General features: G+C 40.9%; 1 long non-coding RNA gene across 1 annotated transcript; it reads right to left on the reverse strand.

Annotated features, from left to right (window-relative positions):
* Positions 1 to 7,617: 7,617 nt before the first annotated feature.
* LOC123619090 (uncharacterized) lies at positions 7,618 to 14,873 on the reverse strand. The gene is made up of 3 exons (XR_006727628.2): positions 14,776 to 14,873; positions 12,211 to 12,366; positions 7,618 to 10,086 (listed from the first exon to the last, which is right to left on the reverse strand). It is a non-coding gene; the product is annotated as an uncharacterized LOC123619090 (long non-coding RNA).
* Between the last annotated feature and the right edge of the window lie 505 nt (positions 14,874 to 15,378).

Genomic DNA, 15,378 nt, shown 5'->3' on the forward strand with positions numbered 1-15,378 from the left:
ATTAATATCTTTAAAAATGTATTCTGTTATAAGGTTCCCTGGCGGGCAACGAGCCTGCTTTCATCCTGGACATGGATGCTCTACCCCAACCAGTGGCTTCACCCATAGCCACTTGGCAGGAAAAACCTAATCAAAGAAGGGCAGATGCATTTCATTTCCAGTGTCAACCCTAATTGACGGGCTCCTGGAGCACGGTATTGGGAGAGATTCCGAGGCCTCCTCCCAGCTCAGCGGGAAAGGGTGCTGTAATCAATTAGGGGTGCCCATCAGAGGTGTAACAGCCAAGAGTGGCATGTTTATTATCCCTCGTTTAACCTCTCCCTCTGCCGAAGCAGCAACCCTTTTCCTGGCTAGTTAACCCTCAGATGTTCAAAAGACAAAGGGCCAACTCTCTCCCGGGGAGGACCAAGTTGTGGGCTGGGGCAAGGACTGTGGGCTTCCAGTTCCGATACCCATTTACACAGAAGAGTGCTCGCTCAGTGCAGGTTCCGCTAACACAGGCTGAGGACACACTGGTGAGCTAGTCAGATGTTTTCATATTCTTGTATTCTTGCAATAACATGTTTGCCGAGATTTCCACCTTGAGTCTACTGAAAAATAATACAATTTGCAGACTTCGTGCTAACTAAACAGAAGAGCTGCAGTGGCAAATGATGAATTACTTTGATCTAATTGAAGGATGAGATCAAGAAGTCTCCACCTCCTTTCATCCGCGTGGGGAGTCCCAGCGCCTGCCGGATCGCCCTGCGTCTATTTCCCCACGTCCTCAAAGTCAGCTTCAAGGACGCCTCCTGTCTTTTGGCTGTATTCAGCTCCGGTTCTGGCCCCATTCTTGAGTTAGAGAAGGCGCCAACAGCCTCAGCCTGCTAATCACTGAAATTCAGCATTTCTGGTGGTCCTGGCATTAACCACTGAGCTGCCTCGTTGCTTTCCTGAAAGACCCAGGGTTCTACGTTTTGGTTGTTGTGAGCCTCCGTTCTCAGCACTGGGTTTCTGCTTCACTCCTTCTACCCTCCCAGGGAAATGAGGCCCTGAACCCGTTTCTTGCAGGAAAGTTCCTTGCTACTCCTTAAAAACCCTCTCAGATGATTCCTCAGCACAATTCCCCTTCTCAGCATCTTCCTTACCTGCTGGAGCCCCGCCACATCATTTTTGCTGCCCCTCCTCTTGACGGATGACCAGTGATGTGCCTTAGATTTTTGTCTTACCTACATTGCTGCCACTTCGAGTAATGTCCCCGGCCTCTGTCCAAATCTGGGTGGGCAAGTCCCATTCTGTTCTCTGCCCCTCACCTCCATCTTGCTGTGGGCAGTCATGAAGATTTGCACAATGAAAAGCTTCAGAGCAAGAGATGCCTCTAGGTACCAAGCAGGCCACATAAATGAGTGACACTTATCAGGTGGAAACCATGCAAATTGGAGAATATGTGTCCCGTGAAAAAGGGACAGATATAACTCAACCTTTGCCGCTTGAAGCCAGAAATCTAGGTTATGTAATGCCTCTCAAGTCCTTGATGTTGTCAACTAATTGAGAAGTTTCCAGTCCACACGTCACTGGTGTGTGATTTTAAAGTGACAAGGTGAAAGGTGATCTTATAGATCAGATATAACAGATCTCCTGTCTACATTCCAGCGAAGCAATTCTTTCAAAATGACTTGAGAAGTTTGCATATAGTGGAAAGCTGATCATGAATTTCTCTGTGAACAAAAGGGAACACATTTGAAAAACGAAAAAAACACTCTTGGCTGGGTAGCACTGAACACTAATTTAAAACAAAACTTTATTTCAAGCTACATTTAGTCCCCAAGAAATGAAATGAAAAGAGACCAGATGAATCCGACTGACAAGTCTAGCTCTTTAATCACTGTCCTCACTCCTGCTAACTGAATCTTCAGTGCACGTTGGCTTTGCTCCCCGAGGTGCACTGAAACAAATACATAACACGTGTCTCCTTAAGATTAAAGATTTCACATGTTTGGAATTAAAAGTACCCATAAATTGCAGTGGAAGCAGGGAATGACATCTAAGTAGGAAACTGAAGCCTTATAGGAGAGAAAATCAACATTATTCAGTGATCACTGGGGCTCAGAGCCAGAAGGGTCCTTATTACTGCAGGTTTTCCAATGAAACTTCGGAAGTCTGTTTGTCAGTGTTCTTAAGCATATAACGGAAGTAAACCTGAAGCCACCCGGTGACAGCTCTGCGTTATCTTGAACCAGGCTTTTGTTACTGTTTCTATTGCATCGGATTTGTGATACTAATTGGGTTGTATCAGAGTTAGCTGGTTTGGTCACTATGATCATCAAAATAATTAGATGTTCTCATTAATTACTTAGCAATTGATCTGAATTTCTTATGACGTAGTTGATTTATCTGTGCATTTTGATTTGGTTTCCAAGGGAGAGAGGGTGACAGTGAGTTAAAATATCCAACATTTTTGGAAAACTAGTCTTTCCCTCACCTTGTGCTGCCTGTACACGGCTCACAATCTTTCTGAAACATAATTGCGATCAATTATCAATATTATTATTATTATCAGTTGGACACAGAGGAGGAAGTATGGAAATTTCTTTATTTTTGTCAGTTCAAGAAAAGCGGAATTAATGCATGCTTTAGATTGCCCATATATGAGAGTCAGTTGCCATCCCTGTTTTGCAAAAATGGATACCATCAAGTTGTCAAGACAACAGAAGAAACATCTCAGGAATGTAACGGCTTAGAAAACACACTCATATACTTGGCCTGGAAAACAAATTGACTTCAGGGCACAGTCCATCCGACTGGAAGAATTAATCCAAATTACAAGCACAGAAATAGGGCAGTCTGGTGGGAAAGACCTGGTATCAAGTTAAAATACCTTTAATTTATATGATTAAAAATATGACTACAAGATACAGCCAGCAAAAATATTCATGAAAGATAAAATATATGCTACAAACATTATCATTTAATCATGATTATCTGGCTCTCAAATTCAAAAATGGCCTCCAATGAAAATTCTAATCATCTAAAGAAACTGGAGGCTAGCTAGCCCTTTCTTCCTGGGCCCATGGCTTCAAGATATTTCTCAGCTCTTCAAGGCACACAGCAGTGTTTGACCAATAAAATGGGTGCAGATATATACCCCACTTCCAGGCCTGGCCCATAAAGAAAACCCTGCGACTCTCTCTCGTTCTCTCTCTCCCTCCATCCCTCCCTCCTCCTCTCTCTCTCTTTGTCTCTCTCTCTCTCTCTCTCCTCTCCTCTCCTCTCTCCTCCTCCCCAGGCTGGAAGGGAATACCCAAGCAGCTTGGAAAGTAAAAGGTGAAAATGACAGTGCCCTCATCAGTCTGGATTCCTACGTGACTTCAGGAAGCAGAAACTACTCCACTCAACCTCACCCCATCTCATCTTCATTCCCCATCGCTGGGTGAAATTTACAAGTGAAACCAAAAACTTCTCTTTGTGGTAAGCCACTGAGACATTGGATTTTATTTATTACAGCAGGTAGATTGACCTTAGCTAAGATGATATTCTATTCAAAATCTGGGAAAATAAGTCTCTTTGTCAAGAACATCACTACACTGGGGGAATTTCTAGGAATAGTTCTGATCCGTGAACCACCAGGATTTATGATCAGCTCTTCTGCAACCTCACAAAGGTCAAACTAATATCACAACCCGTAACTATCTTCTCTCTCTCTCTCTCTCTTTTTTTTTTTTTTTTTTTTTTTGTCCTCTGTATTATTTCATTGGCTCTGGGGGGTTGGAGGTGGGGAGGAAAAGCAAGAATCATATCTGTATAATAAAGGGAAAAAAGCAATTTATCAACTCCTCCCTAAAAAATAATATTGGACATGTCTACATGGAAATTGAATCCACAGAGGAGTGATAAAGAGGAGACAGAACATGATTTAATTTATTCTCCGCTAACAGGAAACTGAAGTCCATATGGCTTTCATCTCTCCTGCACACAAGATAGGTTGGAATGCCACATCTGTGAGAAATATGCTTTATGTCAAACTGATTAGGAAAGTCAATATTAGACATAACCTCTTTCTCTTAAGAGTAGGCACACTTGATCATCCCTTTATTACTCTGCTGGGGCTTAAAGGGAGGCCTTAATCAACTTGCCTTATAACCTGAAGACATTTGGAAGAAAAATCTATATTTGTTTCCTTAGTCAGATTGCTGAAGCATGAAATGGGATGTCTTGTCCTGCTGCCTTGGGTGGAAATGCCATATATTCTGTTTATTTATCTGAATGGGGGAAGCAAGAGAATTGTTGAAAAGTTTTATGTATTTCCCACCAACTTTGAGCGATCTGGTTCAGATTGTTAGAGAAAGACAGGCAGACGCTTTCAACCAGAGACTTCTATAAGTAGTCATTGCATTGGCATCAAGCCAAGAATAACAAGAAAAATTATTAAATTACTACTTTCTTTTCACCCAATTTCTTTAGGTTCCTTGATTGGCATTATTACAGACATAAATTCCAAACAGCATCTGAAAATGATCTTGTGGTTGAATCAACAAAGGGAAATGCAGGCTGGTGGAGGAGCAGTACAAGGACCCTGATCTCCAGACCAGAGGTCTGTTGAAGGAAATGTGATGGAAAGAAAAAAGGAAAGTGCTTCCTCTTGGCTTAGGTCCTAGACTTAGGCTGGAGAAATGCACAGACTGCTCATGGGAGAGGGGTTCTTCCCAACTGCATCCCATGCCTAGGGAGGTGCCTTTTCTCTGTGTTCTGTCTAGAGCTCACAAACTGCCAAGAAGGCAAGAGAACCATTCAGCATCATCCTCAAAGTCCAAGCCAGTGTGAAAAGGCAAGAATAAGAAATGGAATACAGATTAGAGAGGAAGATATAAAAGTCTGACTATTCACAGAAGACATGACTGTCCTCCCAAAGAATCTACCAAAACGCTCCTAGAACTAATAACTTAGTTTAACAAGGTTGAATAATTACAAAAGTCAACCATGCCTCTAGATAACAGACACTAACAATTGGATCTTGAAATTTAAAAGGCAATCCCATTCATAATAACATACTCTCCCCAGATGAAATACTTAGATTTAAATCTAACGAAATATGCTCAGGAGCTAAATAATAAAAACCACAAAACACTGATGAAATAAACGAAGGAAGATAGAAAATAATGTGTTCATGTATTGGAAGACTCAACATGTCAGGACACATAGATCAGTGGAAAAGAACTGCCCAAAAATAGGGCCATGCAAGTATAGACAATTGATGTCAATTTTTATCTCTTTTTTATTAACATTTTTAGTGGTGTCTGTAGGGTTTACAGTGTACAATATACAGTTTTCAATGATCTAAATTCACCTTCAAATAACACAGTGCTGCTTCATATGTAGTAGAAGATTTTATAACATTGTATCTCCAATTCCTCACTCCCATTCCTTGTACCCCTGTTGTCATTCATTTTACTTTTACATATGCTATAAACATATAATACATTTTATTCTTATTTCTTTAAACAGTTATTTTTGTATCAATTAAGATACAATAAAATATCTTCTTTTATGTCATTTATGCAGATCCAAGTTTCTGATCTGTAGCAATTTCTTTCTGCTTGAATTACTGCCTTTAATGTTTCCCGGAGAGTAGGTATGCTGACATTCAATCCCCATAATTTTCTTTTTTGTTCAAGGAAGTACTTATTCCTTCTATATATTTGAAGGATATTTCTGCTGGATGTAGAATTCTGTGTGACAGTTGTTTTATTTCAAACCTTTAAAGATATCCCTCCATTGCCTCTGGCTTGCATGGTCTCTAATGAGAAGTCTGCTGTAATTCTCACCTGTTTGGTGTTCTCTGAGATTCCCGGATCTCTGGTTTGGTGTTTGCCACTAACTTTGGAAAATTCTTAGACATTATTTCTCCAAATATTTCTTCTGCCCATTCTTTTTTTTTTCCCCCTTCTGACATTTCAAATATATGTATGTTAGAAAGTTTGGTGTTGTTCTGCAACTCCTTAATGCTTTTTCCTTTTCTTTTTTCTACTTTTTCTCTTGGCATTTCAGTTGGAGTAGTTTCTAGTGATCTGTTTAATTCACTGATTCTTTCTTAAGCTGTAAATTACTTCTGTTACTGTGGTTTTTATTTCTAGCATTTAATTGATTTTTCCTTGAAGCTTTAATATCACCACAGAAATTACCCATCTGATCTTGCATAATGTCTATCTCTCTATTAAAGCCTTTAACATATTAATTATAGTTATTTTAAATTTCCTGTTTATTAATTCCCTTATCTGCATTATACCTGAGTCTCATTCTAATGACGATTTCCCTTGTTAGACTGCATTTTTTTCTTGCCCTTTGGTATGCTTCGTAAATTTTTGTTGAAAGCCGGATATATTATATATGACAATAGATACCAAGATAAGTGCTTTTTATGACTGGAGATAAGCACGCATTTCCTCCTGCCAAGCTTTTAATATGGGGAGTGTATTATTCTAGTTGGGAGTTGAACTGTGTTTGAAGTTTGAAGTTTGTTGCTGCTATGGTTACCAGAGAGGGAGTTTTGCTGATAATGAGCACCAGAGACTTGCAATTCTTCCAATGATATTTTATTTTTGTCTCTCTGATTGGCTCTGAGTCTTTTTTTGTACTGCTCCCCAAAGATAATTGCAACTGTACAGATGAATTCCCTTGTTATGTTTCACATGAGGCTGGGTAGCATGGCAGCCATGCAGAGTGAGGGGTAAGTATTGACTTGGGGAGGTGCTGAGAATCTAGTTCTCAGAGGTGTGGTCTCCACAAGAGTTTCTGCCCTTCCTCCAGGGGAAGAGCTTTGTTTTGCCCCTTGTTCCTCTTCTCAACTGCAGTTGGTATCCATCAGTAACCTCACACTACAGTTTTAACACCCTGCCCCTACCCACTGCCGATTAGGGCTTTTTCTCTGAATGGGGGTAGAGAAATGGGTCTGGGAAGAGTTTTGGTGACTGCTTCTATCTTGCCACACCCCACACTGCAATGAGATTCCACCAGAGCCCTGGTTACAAGTCTCAGTAAATTTACTGTGCAGATTAAGCCTTTTGTTCTATAGGGGAGGTGAAGGAATGGGTCTGGGCGGATTTCACAGTGAGCACTGCTGTTTCTCTCCTCTAGCAAGCACCACTGTTGGGGAGGTGATGGGGAGCTTCCACTGGAGTCAGTCTTATAATTCCCCATGAGTTCCTGGAGGAAAGGTCTGCAGAAGGGTGCAAACTCTTCTATATCTGTTGCCCCCAAGGGCTACATACGCTTACTCTAGCCCACACAGTCCTTAGCAGTTTGTTAAAATTATCTAGTTTAATCTCCCTATCAGTTTATGTAGCATCTGGCTTAATGTTCCCCAGATAACCTTTGCTCAGGTCCTGTATCTCTCTGCAGGCACCTGTATCTCCCCAGAATTCAATTTATTTGCCTACTTTGCAATCTCAAGGTGTATGGCTTCTTGACAATTTCAAGAAAAATTGCTAATTTTCAGTTTCCCCAGCTTTTTCTTACTGTAGGATTGGAGAAATGTTCTTTTTAGCTATCCTTCCATTTCTGTCCTATCTGACCTGACACCAGAGACCTTGTCAACTGATTTTTGACAAAAGTACAAAAGGCAATTCAGTGGAGAAAGGATAGTTTTTTTTTAATAAATGAGGCAAGGGCAAGTGGACATTTGTGTGCAAAATATGAACTTTGGCTCCTCACACTTTTACAGAAATTAACTCAAAATAAATCAAAGACTGTATGATATCACTTACATGTGAAATCTGAAAAAATAAAACAAATGAATGCATACAGCAAAACAGAAACAGACTCAGATACAGAAAAGAAACTTGTGGTTACCAGCGAGGAGAGGGACGTGGGGAGGAGCTAGATAAGGATATGTGATTAAGAGATACAAGCTACCATGTATGAAGCAGATAAGCAACAAGGATATTTTGTATAGCACACTGCCTGATACCCATTATCTTGTAATAACTTTTAATGGCATATAATCTGTAAAAATACTGAATCACCGCTATGCTGTACATCTGATACTGACATAATACTGTAAATCAACTATACTTCAATAAAAATAAATTCAAAGCAAATCAACCCCAGACAGAGCATAGATCAAATTCCAAAAACATGATTATAAAACTTCCAGAAATTTTCATGGCCTTGTGGTGGGAAAAGATTTCTTAAATAAAGTAATAAAAGCAATAGGGAAAAAAAAATCTGTAAGCACAGAGAAAACTTGAACAGCAAGAACTGCATGGACGTTTGTGAAACATGGCTCCCAACAAATACAGAATACATGTAATTTCCAAGCACACTTGGAACATTAACCTGAGGTCATTGAATTAAGAAGTTCACAGCATTCAGTGTTATAAATGTTCATCCCGGTGCTCTAGTCCTTGCTTCCCACAAAGTTTATTATGTTATGTTTTCATTTTCATTTGGTTATTTTCTAAATTCCCTTTTGATCTCTTCTTTGGTATATGAGCAGCTAAGAAGTGTGCTATTCCGGATATATTTCTGTCATTATTCCATTGTTGCCAGAGAGTATACTTTGTATGAGTTAGAGTCCCTTTAAATTTATTAGAACCTGTTTATGGCCCAAAATACTGTTCATCTTGGTAAGTCTTCTATGGGTACTTGGAAAAGAATGTGTACTCTGCTCCTGTTGGGCGCAGTGCACTGTAAAAGTCAGTTAGTTCAATTTGGTTGGTATGATAATGCCTTTTACATCCTCACTAACTTTCTTCCTAAATTTTCTATCAGTTACTACTAGGGTGATGTTTAGATCACTCTTACATGATTTAAACTGTATTTGATTTAAAATCACATAATTACTCTTTATACATGATTATAGTAATAGATTTATAACTGTAGAAATTGTCTACTTCTCCTTAAAGTACTGTCAGATTTTACTTCACATATTTTGAAGTTCTGTTATTGGGTGCTTAAAGGCTTCGGATTGCTATGTACTCTCAATAAATTCACTTTTTTTTAAATCATTATGTAGGTACTTTTTGTTGCTAGCATTGCTCTGATACCTTCTTTGTCTTCCTTAATATCGCCACGGTACATTGTATACCATGGTAAATCTTTTCCCATCCTTTTGCTTTTTAAGCATGCTATCTCTTTACTTAAAGTGACTTTCTTAGAAGTGGCCTATAGTTGGGTCTTGCTTTTTATTCAGAAAGACAATCTCTGCCTTTTAATTGGAGGGTTGCGACCACTTACATTTGATATGAATAATGATATGGATAAGCTCAAATATACAATTGTGGTATTTTGTTCTACTGGTTCCATCTGTTCTTTTTACCCTTTCTCCCTTTTGTTCTATTTTTATTGAGTATTTTTATAATTTATTTTACCTCCAATGATGAATTATTAATTATAACTATTATGTTATTTTAGAGGCTGCTTTGGGGTTTGTAGAATGAAAACTGACTCACAATCTACCTTCAAATAATATTATATCACTTTATCCATCATATTCCAACCTTATGACAGTATATTTCCATTTCTCCCCATCCAGTAATTTTACTGCTGTTTTCATACAGTTTACTTTTACTTATATTATCAAATGCACAATATGTTGTTATTAAAAGTCAAAAGATGAAGAAGTAGTAGAAGAAGATGTAACCAAGCATCCTGCCCTAACAGAGCAAGAGTTGCTTGATTTTCAGCCTTGGCTGCTGTCACTGTCAATTAATGGTTGTCTGGAAACAGGTAATCCAGCCACTTCCAAGCCATTCTTGTCCTCTGATTAACAGTCTAAGTTGCGCTTCTCAATGTGCAGGCAGTCCCCTGACCAGCAGCATCACCGCTTCCTGGAACCTAGCTCAGAATGCAAATTCCCAGACCGCACCCTAGACCTAATGAGTCAGAATCTCCCCCCGTGGAGCCCAGCAATCTGTATCTCATCCAGCCCTCCAGGTGACACTGCTGCACCGAATGCTAAAGTCTAAGAACTACTCATCTCTGGTGACCGGGCCCAGGCACATGCAGAACGTTGAGGGCCCAGAAGCAGGTACAGTGCAATCCTTAACCACTGAAGGTAAAGTCGTCAGTGATGAGGACCTCCTCTGCATTGCTGGTCTGCCACTGCATTCTCTGGTTGTGGGAATAAAAGAGAAAATTGCACTCTCCTTCAAAGTCAAGTTCAACTATGGTAGCTCCATGTCAAGGTAGATTTGCACTTTCTGTTGGGTGGCTCTTTTGTTACACACACACACACACACACACACACACACACACACACACACACACACACACAGAGTAATTTCCCCCCAAAGGATATGTCCATGGAGCCAGGGTCATATGATCCAGAGAGGTTCTTGTTTTATTTTATTTTATTGGGGGGGGGTGGAGAATTAGGTATTTATTTATCTATTTATTTTAATGGAGGTACTGGAGATTGAACCCAGGACCTCATGCATGCTAAGCATGCACTCTACCACTGAGCTATACCCTCCCCCAAAGGGTTACTAGTTTTAAAAAAAAACTGTGCCTAAAAATCTTCTCTCTCAACCTCATCATTCCAGGTCTCATCATCCAAGAATGGAAGCTGCAGCCCAGTCTAAGTTCCAAGGCCCACTCCGATTTTCACTCCTAGACAAGAGACACCTAGGCTGAGAATTCTCATTTGCAAATATATTTTTTCATACCTTTTCTTACAACTAAGAAAAATATCAATAAGAATATTGGCACTGCTTTCTGGCCATGAAAATGTCGCTATCTGGTGATGTTTGAGAAGGTGCAACATGGAGACAGCTTTGCGATTTCATCCTGAAATTCTGAAATGAGAGTGCAGCCCCTGTCATGAAGCCAGATGGGCTGCCTGCAAACCGTGGGATCATCGCTCACCACTCATCATCGCTCAGCAGTCAAGGCAAAACGATTTGCCACAGCAGGTGTCAGCTTTTTGTGGCAAAAAGCTATGGGGCGCCTCCCCTACACCACATGTTCTGGGTAGATTGAGTGCGCTGCAGGGGATGGTGGGGAAAGAATGGAAACTGGAGGGGAACAGTCCTTCCTTTCAGGGGGCTTCCCTGGCCAGCTCCTGAGAGCCTGCCTTCTTGCTAGTTTAGAACTGCGGCCATTCCTCGGCAGCTTCAGAACAAATTCCTCCATTCTTCTGGAATTTCAAGGAGGTGGGCAGTCCTGTGCCAGCAGCCTTTCAGCTCACTGTATCCCTTTGTATTGTGAATGCCATGCTGATCCACCAGGGCAGGGATCACGTCTGTCCGGTTCATCCTTGTATCCCAGCATCTTGCGCAGTGACCAGCACACATCAGGTTATAATTTGAATGGAAGGTTTAGTGAGCCTCAGCCCCAGCCCTCTCTTGTTTCGAGTGAGCCAAATGTAATAGCATCTTGCATAGCTCAGCACATTAAGACTTCACACATCCCTGTGCTACCTCCCATCCACAGGACTGAGAGCCTGTGTTCAGCACTGAGCTCTTCTACGTGGGATCCCTTACTCAAATCATTCAGCCTCTCTCACTCAGTTTCCTCATTAAACAAGAGTGGTGATACCTATGTGGCCAGGCCACGGTCAGGATAAATGAATAATGCATCAGGATGCCTTTTGGGAGCAGGGAGTCAACGGAGATGTAAAAATTGATTATAACTCTTCAAAAAGCAAGTAGCCTGCTGGCTGAGTCCCGTCTTACCCAGATGCTCATTGATTGGGGTGTTCAGAGGCTCCAAACCCCATCTTGTTCATATCCATCGGAGACCCTCTCACGATCTGGCCTTCTGGGAGGCTGTTGCTTGTATTTGAAAGATCTGTGCTAAAATTGGTTCACTGATTCTTATTCTAGAATTGGTTGCAGTCACCTGACTCGCTTCAGTCTCCTAGCACATTCGTTTTCACTTCACCTGCAGCCCAGAATTCCTAGCAGTGTTCCTTTTAATTAATTATTTTCCTCCGCTGCCCAGTTGCTTACACTCTCCGTGTCCCAGGGCACCAGCCTCCAGCCCTGCACCGGTCAGTGTTTAACTGGAAGCTGGGGCAGAGCTGCTGGTCTGTTACCTGCTAGCCACGCCTCTCTGTTGATCATTCACTGGGGGATTGTCGACCAGAAGATGACAGCAAAGGAGCTTAAACTTCCTCTCCTTACTGTTCTAACTCTGTCACCTTCTCCGAACTGTTCTTAGCTATCTGAAACCTATAGAAAGCCAAGGAACAGAAGAGAGGATTAAATACTTAGAATTATAACTTCTAATCTCCACCTGTCGGTTAAATCCCTCTGTGTCTCCTGGGCCACTGACTTGGCCTCTCTGTGCTTCAGTCTCCAAAGCTGTGATTAAAAGTGACGTCACCAGCAGATGTTCTGGGGACTTTGTCAGACGGCGCTCATAAAATGCATGATCCTGGAGAATGCCATTCTAAATGAAGTCAGCCAGAAAGAGAAAGAAAAATACCATATGAGATCGCTCATATGTGGAATCTAAAGAAAAAAAAACGTAAATACAAAACAGAAACAGACTCATAGACATAGAATACAAACTTGTGGTTGCCAAGGGAGGAGGGGGTGGTAAGGGATAGACTGGGATTTCAAAATTGTAAAATAGATAAACAAGATTATACTGTATAGCACAGGGAAATATATACAAGATCTTATGGTAGCTCACAGCGAAAAAATATGTGACAATGAATATATTTATGTTCATGTATAACTGAAAAATTGTGCTCTACGCTGGAATTTGACACAACATTGTAAAATGACTATAACTCAATAAAAAAATATGTTTTTCAGATGTCATGGTTCTTAGGAGAATTGTAGAAGTTAGGTCTGCAGAAATGGGCTTTTTAAGCATTTCACTTGCACAACAACAACAAAAATAAAACCAAAACATTTTCCATCTTAATCAGATCAAAATCTTAATATTTCTTTCTTTAATTTTTCTCACAACATTTGATTTGTAGGGTAGATAAGGCAATATTTACTTGAACACTTATGTAAGTGAGATCATATCTACTTGAAGATGTGTAAGGAGCTTTGAGGTCATATTTACGTAAATATTCAAATATTATTTGGGCAATATCTCAGCATAGACGCTTAGGGTTCCGAGATGAGTGGGAAACATCCATGGCATATAAAGCATTGGCGGGATAGCAGTGGAAACAAGTTGTTATGGACTGAATTGAAGCCCTAAGCCCCAAAATGGTGGTATTTGAAGGTGGGGACTTTGGGAGGTAACTAGGTTGAGATGAGGTTATGGTTATGAAGGTGGAGAGATTAGTGTCTTTATAAGACATGCTTTCTAAGAAAAGGAAGAGTGATCAGAGCTGTCTTCCTCTCCACCATGTGAGGACAGACACCATCTATAAGCCAGGAAGAGTTTCCTCACCAGAATCCAGCCATGCATCGTGATCTTGGACTTCCTGCCTCCAGAATTGGGAGAAATAAACGTCTGCTCATTAAGCCACCTAGTCTATGGCATTTTGTTCTTGCAGCTCAAGCAGACTAACACTCAGGTCTGTAAAATCCTGTGTGTTATGGTGTCAGTGCTGTATCGCAGATCCAGCAGGTGCAGTGGGAACACAGCAGAAGGAGGAGCTTGCTTGCCTGGGGGAGGTCACAGGTAGCTTCACCACGGAGGGAATATTTAAACTCAGTCTTGAATTTAGGTATTGGTTGACTATTTATTACTTCCGTATTTATGGAGAGTGAAGACAGACTGTGCTCAGTTACACCAGGAATAGGCTGCCTCTGGTCCCCTGCAGGATCAGCCATCTGAGGGCGATGCTGAAGTACAAGGCAGTTGGGCAAGAAAGGGCCAGTCTGGGGGAGTTTTTATTTAAGGCCCATTTCAGTTTATTCTGTTAACTATAAATATGCAAAACTTGGACTTGCTGGTTGGTGTTTAGGTTTTAAACTCTTTAGTTATGGCTATGAGAACTCCTTTCTTACTGACATACCTTCGGGGAAAGTAATTTCTATTTGAAAGTCTGAAACTCTCTGCCAACTTCTTTTTTTTTCCCACCAAAATCCTTGTTAGAAATGTTACAGCTGTGGAGTTTATTAGGAGTGGAACCACCATCATAGGATAAACAGGATAAACTGTACTATGTACATTAATCGATTTATTTTAGGACTGAGTAAGCTGAGCTGCCTGCGTGTCGTTACATGCTCATTTCCCTACCAGATTGTGCGCCTGAGAGCAGAGATTGTATCGCCAGTTTATCATTGTATTCCAGGCATGGACCCTGATGCCTAGCACATGGCAGATGCTCAACAATTAGCCTGTCGTCCTAGGGGGGTTGACATTTCTGTTGGAAGTGATAACTACTCACTTCAACATAGCTGCTTAATTGTATTAATTTTAAAGATACTGTACACCAAAGGGGTTCTATAAATCTTTTAAGACAACCATTCTATTTTCAAGAGAATTGCATCAAAACAAAAACTTTTGATCACAGCAGGATTTATTCATTTCACACACGCCGTCTCTCCTCGGCTTACACGGAAATCTGTCCATTAAAACTACAGGGCTCCCAGTGGGAAACTGTATGCTGACAACCAAGATTTTAGAATCCAATAAAAAATAGATAAAACTGAATCTCAGATAATACAAACTAAACAACTGTATAAACTAAAGCACACATTTAAGAAGAAGTTTGTACTGTACATTTGTAACGGGGGCCCGTGCAAGCTCAGTCCTAGCCTAGGGTCCCTTTTGCAGAAACATAGACCAGCCATAAAAAATAATGAAGACACTGCCAGACATTTCCTCCATCTTTGGAAAAATCTGAAAGGAGACCCAATGAATAAGCACAGCAATGCTACTCACTCTCCAGCTGCCCCTTGCCTCCTTCTTCGCATCTTTGCCTCTTCTATCATTAACTCCAAACTTTCTCCACCTCTTTTCCCAAGCTCCCTGAAGACCCCTCCTCCCAGCGCACATGTTTCTCTATTCCTCTCCACCCTGCCCCCTCAGCTTTCCTCCCACATTTATTCTTTTTGTTTTCCCACAAGTAATTTTCCGTTCCTTCCAAAGCCACTCCCACCTTAACATTTCCAGCTTTGTGTTTATTTCTCCATTGCTCTGATTAAGCCCAAGCAAAGCCCAAGGACCAGGCTGCAAGGCTCACCATCCCTCCAGGCAGACACAGATGGACAGGAGCTCTGGGGCCAAAGCAGGAGTCTCTCCATTGCCCAGAGAAGAGGTAAAGATGTAAACCATTGTCAGGAAAAAAATTTTCCTTTATTCTTATCACATAGGCAGAGTTGCTTTACTTGTTGAAACTGTTTCAATATCTATAAGTAAAAAGGAGGAAAAATACAGAAAGATCTCTTTAAAAAGTTGTCAGTCTGTAAAAGATCTCCCCCCTGCCCCAAGTAAGGCATAACTGAAATGGAATCCAGAAACCAAAACTGGGATGAGAGCAAATGA

Source organism: Camelus bactrianus, chromosome 27 (genome assembly GCF_048773025.1).
Source record: "Camelus bactrianus isolate YW-2024 breed Bactrian camel chromosome 27, ASM4877302v1, whole genome shotgun sequence".
Taxonomy (NCBI): domain Eukaryota; kingdom Metazoa; phylum Chordata; class Mammalia; order Artiodactyla; family Camelidae; genus Camelus; species Camelus bactrianus.